Below are 8332 nucleotides of genomic sequence, written 5' to 3'. Positions count from 1 at the left end.
TTAGTTTCCAGAGTGTTTGATTGGTTGCTAAGGTATTCTAAGTTGTGACTTATGTGTTGCTATGAAGTTTTTAAAGCAACAGTTCACCCCAAAAAATCTCATTTCTTTTCATGTGTAACCCCTACGGTGCAACACCACCCATCCCACTCCGAGCTGGGATCGAACCTGCAACATTCTGCATGAGAGTCAGTTGTTTTTCCAAAGAGGCTAAAGACTGTGGCATCTAGTGTCTGTCATTAGAGCACCTTTAGAGGTCAGAGGAGTGAGGTTTACCTGCACGGCCTCTGCTACACTCACCCCCCCTAAACCTCTCTCCCATCCGGGTCACGGCACCAATGTAACCCCGCTGGTCCTACACCGCTCTGAGCTGGGATCGAACTGGCGACTTTCCACATGGGAGTCGGTTGCTCTACCAAGGAAGCTAAAGACCAAGGCCTCTGGCTTCTAGCTGGCCTCTGCTTCATATAGATGAATTAATGATGACAGAATTAGATTTTTAGGTGTGCTGTCCCTTTAAGAATCACACAATGACAGTTTTCCATGTTCTCGTAAAGCATACAGACATCCTAGGAGTTTTGTCTAAGCGTGCTGTATGTCTAGACAGCAATAAACGAGTAAACTAACATTAGCGAGACCTGAGAGAGAGATTTATCAGCTGCCTGAATTAACGGCGTGTATAAACTGAGGGATGGAGCCAGCAGACGAGATCAGCGCACAATAGACGCACAGACACTATCATTAAAACAATTCTGCTCCCAATTCTGCTGATTTACAGCCGTAATCAGACATATTTGACAAACGCATCGCTCAGCAGGGCCTGAAACGCTCCGCTTTGATTAGAGAGCTTAATTGAAGCACGTTGACATCTTAATACTTTAAAACCCGTGTCAAAACAACAGGCAGACATTCCTGTGGAGGCGGAGGAGAGACGCTGGAGGACAACACAGGACAGAAAAGACCATGCATGTATCTTTAAATCCAAATGAAAAGGGGCAGATGCATGTACACTGACCTGGGGCCTGTATGCACAAAACATCTTAAAGGAACACTCCCCCTTTTTTTGGAAATTGACAAACGGAGTTAAACACTTGAGTTTAAAGTCAGCACGAAATCAAAACGTGCTCTTTTTATATGTATATAGTGTTGGCTGTTATAAACAATGCTTCTGCACGCTGCATTGTTTTGTAAAAATGAATGTGTCCTCAGAATCTTTAATCAGATATCATAGCTTTCCCTCCCCCCTCGAAATGACGTCATATGGAATGACTTTAGGGCGGAGCTAGCAGTCATTTAGGGTGGAGCTATCTGTGCTTTGGGGCAGGGTTATCAGTCATTTAGGGCGGGGCAATCAATCACTTTGGGTGGAGCTCTCATTCATTGAGGGCGGAGCTATCTGTGATTTAGGGCGGGGTTAATACTTATTTAGGGCGGTGCTATCAGTCATTGAGGGCAGGGCTTTCAAGCATGTTGGATGGAGATATCAGTCATTTAAGGCAGGGCTGTCCATGCTTTAAGGTGTGGTTACAAGTCCGTTAGGGTGGGGCTATCAGTTATTTAAGGCAGGGCTATCAATCATGTAGGGTCTAACTATCATTCATTTAGGGTGGAGCTATCAGTTTTTTTAGGAGGGGCTATAAGTAAGTAAGGGTGGGGCTATACTTCATTAAGGGTGGAGCTATCCATGATTTAGTGTGGAGTTATCAGTCATTTAGGGCAGGGCAATCAATCATGTAAGGTGGAGCTCTCATTCATTGAGGGCGGAGCTATTCGTGCATTAGGGCGGGTTATAACTTATTTAGGGCGGTGCTATCAGTTATTGAGGGCAGGGCTTTTTTAAGCATGTAAGGTGGAAATATCAGTCATTTAAGGCAGAGCTGTCCATGCTTTGAGGGGTGGTTACAAGTCTGTTAGGGTGGGGCTATCAGTTATTTAAGGCAGGGCTATTAATCATGTAGGATCTAACTATCATTCATTTAGGGTGGAGTTGTTAGTTTTTTTAGAATGAGGGTATCAGTCAATTAGGGCGGAGCTATCACTCTGTTAGGGTGGGACTATATGTAATTTAGGGCGGAGCTATTAGTCATGTAATGTGGAGCTATCAGTAATTTAGGGCGGGCTATCACTTCTTTTAGGAGGGGCTATAAGTAATTAAGGGTAAGGGTATCATTCATTCAGGGTGGAGCTATCCTTAATTTGGGGTGGAGTTATCAGTCATTTAGGTCAGGGTTATCAATCATGTAAGGTGGAGCTATCAGTCATTGAGGGCGGAGCTATCCATGCTTTAGGGCTGGGTTATAAGTCCTTTAGGGCGGTGCTATCAGTCATTTAGGGCAGGGCTATCAATCATGAAGGGTGGAGCTCTCATTAATTAAGGGCGGAGCTATCTGTGATTTAGGGCGGGGTTACAACTTATTTAGGGCAGGGCTATCGCTCTTTTAGGGTGGGGTTATCAGTCATTAAGGGCGGAGCTATCAGTACTGTAGGACAAGGGTATCAGTCATTTAGGGTGGGGTTATCGCTCTTGTAGGGTGGGGCTACAAGTCTCGATCTTATATAGCATAAATCATTGAACCAGATGAGATTAGAATATTAAAAAAAGACCGGAGTGTTTGGCTAATTTCCCTATTTAAAGCTTGACTCTTCTATAGTTACATCATGTACTAAGGCCAACAGAAAATTAAAAATTCCTATTTTCTATGTCGATATGGTTGAACTATACTGTCATTCTGGCGTAATAATCATGAAATTTGCTGTCGTGCCACTGTAGCAGTGCAATGATATTTTGATGCACCTGAAAATGGTCTTCAGCTAGGTAAATAGATAGTAACGCTGGGTATTATTATTGCAACGCTGCTGTCATGGTACAACAGCAAAGTTTACATAGAAGTACAATTATAGCCAAACCTGATGTTGATAGGGTACATTCTGATGTCTATATTTCTGCCAAACTGTTGTGTTTATTATATCTGAAATGGAAATCACAAACTTGAATTTTATTTTATTTGTATTTTATTTATTTATTTCATAGATGTCTTGTTAGAGTTGTGTAAATGTTGCTGTAGTTTCTAATAAAATTAATTTATAAAAAGTTGACTGAAAAATGACTGAAATTGAAAATAAAAACATTAAATAAAACCAAAATAAATAAATAAAATAATTTCTTAAGACACCTCTCTGTTCCTCGGTAAACTTCTGACTGAAGCTGATTATCTTTGTTTCAAGAGAGAACTCAAAAGACTACTATAAGCTACTTCTGTTCAGGAGAGCTCTTAAGATGACATATATTGTGAATACGTGCTCTGCTCCAGAAGACAATGTGTTCCCGTTACCTGCTCTAGATAAATGATCACTGCATAATAGTGTGTGTCTGAAGTGTCTGAAGGCTCAGGATACGGGCCTGGAAATATTCTGTGTTATATTCTGTGAAAAATTTCAGTGCGCCCCCTGCCGGACACAAACACACTGTGTTGTAGTATAGCGCTGTTATACTGACTGACCTGCAGGGAGCGCCGGAGCACCGCACAATACACTGCAGCTCTGTGCGCTGAAAGGACACACGGTGGCGCTGCAGCATCAACAACATATTCAATTCACTCATTAAATGTATTCATTAAAGAAATGAGGGTCCCTAAAGAAACAGTTCACCTAAAAATTAATAAATGCATTCCACTTGTACATTTTTACATCCATTTATTTTTTTTTACTCAAACACACAACTTTAAAAATAAATCCAGAAAATAGTTCATGTGGGGTCTTAACTCTGTCCGTACCATCATAAAAAATATCAGAAGTCTGTTATTTTAAATGGCTAGTTCACGCAAAATTTAAAAATTACTTAATATTTACTCTGAAGTGTTTACAGACATTTATGAGTTTCCTTCTGTTCAACAAATGAAGATGTTTTGAAGAATGCTGGAAACCGGTAACCATTGACTTACATTGTAGGAAAAACAATCATTAGTTCAGTCAATAGTTATTGTTTTTTCATGCATTCTTCTAAACTAAACATCCTCATTTGTGTGTGTATATATATATATATATATATATATATATATATATATATATATATATATATATATATATATATATATATATATATATATATATATATATATATATATATATATATAGTTGAAGTCAGCATTATTAACCCCCCTTTGAATTTTTTATTCTTTATTAAATATTTCCCAAATTATGTTTAACAGAGCAGGGAAATTTTCACAGTATGTCTGATAATATTTGTTCTTTTGAAGAAAGTCTTATTTGTTTTAGTACGGCTAGAATTAAAGCAGTTATTTATTTTTTAATCACCATTTTAAGGTCAATATTATTAGCCCCTTTAAGCTATTTTTTCCCAGATACTCTACAGAACAAACCATCATTATACAATAACTTGCCTAATTACCCTAACCTGCCTAGTTACCCTAATTACCCTAGTGAAGCCTTTAAATGTCACTTTAAGCTGTATAGAAGTGTGTTGAAGAATATCTAGTCTAATATTATGTGCTGTCATCATGACAAAGAGGAAATAAATAAGAGATGAGTTATTAACACTATTATGATTGGAAATGTGTTAAAGAAATCTGCTCTCTGTTAAACAGAAATTGGTTAAACAAATAAACAGGGGGTCTAATAATTCAGGCGGGTGAATAATTCTGACATCAGCTGTATAAATATGACAATATTGTCATATTTGCAATAAACAACAAAATACCAATGTTTTTATAAATGTATTTTTATTCAGAGGTAATAAAGCAAGGTTTGGTGGATTAACCCTGATTTTCAATAATGAAAAAAAAAATTCAAAGCAAAAGTTATTTACAAAAAAATGAAGCATTTTCAAAAACAAACAAACATGTTTTAAATGACAATATTTAAAATGTTTGTGGAAGAAAAATTATCTAGTCTTTATTTAATGATCATAATGATAATCCAGTACATTTAGATTAATCTAGAAAAAATAAATACATAAAAAAAATCATTAAATAAAAAAATATATAAACATTTTATCTATTAATTCATTCAATTTTTTATTAATTAATAAGTAAATTAATTTATTTATTCGTTTCTTTCTTTCTTTCTTTATATATTTATTTATTTATTTGATTATTTTTATTTATATATTTATTCAATTGTTAATTATTAAGTTATTTATTTATTCATTTTATTGTTTATTCATTTACTTATTTTTACTTATTTGTTTGTTTATTAATTACTTTATTTATTCTTTTATTAATTTATTCATCTTTTTATTCATTCGTTAGATTATTTTAGTCATTCATTTATTTGTTTGTTTATTTGTGTATTATTTATTCATTCATTCATTTTCCTTTAGCTTAGTCCCTTTGTTCATCAGAGATCGCCACAGTGTAATGACCTGCCAGCTATTCCAGCATATGTTTTACACAGTGGATGCCCTTCCAGCTGCAACCCAGTACTGGGAAACACCCATACACACTCATTCTCTTACACATACACACTCATACAATACGGCCAATTTATTTATTCATTTCCCCTATAGCGCATGTTTTTTTACTTTAGGGGAAACCGGAGCACACGGAGGAAACCCACAGCAACACGAGGAGAACATGCAAACTCCACACAGAAACATCAACTGACCCAGCCGGGACTCGAACCAGCGACCTTCTTGCTGTGAAGCCTCAGTGCTAACCACTCAGCCACCATGCCGGCCTCGTTTATACATACATTTATTTTTTTGTTTTCATTATTTATGAATGTATGCATGTAAATAATGAAGTTTCTCACCTTTTATTTCTCCCTTCTCTGTATTTTTTGGGCTCTAGATGGTCCAGATCTCCACAATCAGCTCATTGTTCATCTGGAAGAGATTCATCTTCATGATTCTGTCATTATCTGTGTGGTGTGAAGCGTTCTGGAGCTCGCAGTACATTTAGGAGGACAGACAGCTTTATTGTCCTCATGTGTGTAAATGCATGGTGTTTTCTGCACTCTACTGCTCGCCTGGATTCACAGCCTGTGCTAAAGTTCACTTCAAAATAAATGAGCGCTATAACCCACTGCTGAGAGTCAAAAGACTTGGGTTAGAGTCATAAATGGAGAGAAACTAAATAAATTTAAATAAATATATAAAGGGACTCGTACTAACAAATGTTATTTAAATTAATTAAAAAATACATTCATACATACATACATACATACATTCATACATAAATTCCAATTACAAATAATATTCACTTATTATTTATTTTAAATTATTTAATTTAGTAAGTATGTTATTTTACTTTAAGTAAATAAATAAATACACACATACATAATATATATATTTATATATATATATATATATATATATATATATATATATATATATATATATATATATATATATATATATATATATATATATATATATATATATATATATATATATATATAAAATAACTTAATAGATAAATAAATCATGCCAAACATCATATTGCATATTTTGCATATTTTATTATAAACATTTATTCATAAACGTGAATAACAAAAAATAAAAAGAATTATAGTTCAAATAAATAATCCAAATAATAATTCACAATAATAATAATAATTCAAAATAATAATTTACAGTAATCATAATAATAATAAATAATTATGATAATAGTAATTCAAAATAATAATTCATGATAATAATAATAATAATTATTATTATTATTATTTTTATTATTATTATTTTCAAAATAATAATAATTCAAAATAATAATAGTATAAATTATTCTAAATATTAATTTACAATAAAATTAATAATATTTTAAATAATAATTCACAATATTATTAATATTAATAAAAATATTTCAAAATAATCATTTAAAATAATTATTTAAAATAATAATTTCCAATATTGATAATAATAATAATAATAATAATAATAATAATAATAATAATAAATAAATAAAAATTATAATTCTAAATAATAATAATAATAATAATACGGTATTAGACAAAAACATTTAATAATATTATGAAATAATTAAATTAAGCATAGTTAGTGTCAGAAAGCAGTGTAATCCATCTATGAAAGTGTGTGTGTGTGTGTGTGTGTGTGTGTGTGTGTGTGTGTGTGTGTGTTTCTGCTGTCACTCGAGGACATCTTGGCTGGGTTTCCTCAACACAATCTCAGCGTGCACGTTTCTGTATGGCTCTCTACAGTAAAGGCCTTGTTTTCCACACAGTAGAATATTGATAATGCTCTAATAAACTCCAGCGGACTGTAGATGCTCACACTGTAGATTCTCACACTCCAATTAAACAGAAAGCAGGTCAGGATTCAGGCCTAATTGGGGTTTGAGGAGTTCAAACAAGTACATACACACACACGCATGCATGCACACACAAGTACTATAGTAATTTATAGTGAATAGTGTTTTTGAACACAACAACTATACTAATTGATCAGTTGTGGTGATTCTACAGTTGCTATGGTAACACAACAACTATACTAATTGGTCTGTTGTTGTGATTCTACAGTTGCTATGGCAACACAACAACTATACTAATTGGTCTGTTGTTGTGATTCTACAGTTGCTATGGTAACACAACAACTATACTAATTGGTCTGTTGTTGTGATTCCACAGTTGCTATGGTAACACTACAACTATACTAACTGATCTATTGTGGTGATTCTATAGTTCCTATGGTAACACATCAACAAATATAGCAATGTAATAAATGACCCAATACTATAGTTTTCAACAATGATAATGTATATTATATTACAATACAACAACTAAAGTACAAGTACAAGTAAAAACTAAAGTAACTAAAGTAAAGTAGTAAACTAAAGTTCAGTTTATCAGAACCTACAATGATTGAGCCAACATAACCAAAACATACACAAACAAGAAATAAAGTCTCAAAAACATCACCACAACACTTGACAACCAGCAGAATAGCGTGATAAACCCGCTTACTAACCTTGTGTTTGTGTGTCCGTTTCAGAGCATCTCCCCCGTACAAAGCCAAAAGCAACCACACACCAACTCCGTTTGTAGTGTGAATCCAAAATGACTCCATTTTGGGCTTAAGTAACTTTTTAAGGTGTCCCGCTGAGTGCCTGATCAGAAAGGATATGTGAACCAATTAGTATATCATAGTCTACACATCATTATGTTATTTGGACTGGGACTACTCTCACATGGACAAAAATACTATAGTAATTTTAGTGCTTTTAATCCATACTATAGTAAAGTAAGTAAATAATACTGCAAACAGTAGTGTTTACAGCTCTTTGTTAATGAATGCTCCAGCATCCTGTAGGATCAGTTATAGTGAACTGATCAACTGTAATAAATACTGTAGTGTACTTAGGTT

This window comes from Danio rerio, chromosome 1, assembly GCF_049306965.1.
Source record: "Danio rerio strain Tuebingen ecotype United States chromosome 1, GRCz12tu, whole genome shotgun sequence".
NCBI classification, from domain to species: Eukaryota; Metazoa; Chordata; class Actinopteri; order Cypriniformes; family Danionidae; genus Danio; species Danio rerio.
This window is presented reverse-complemented; position numbering follows the sequence as displayed.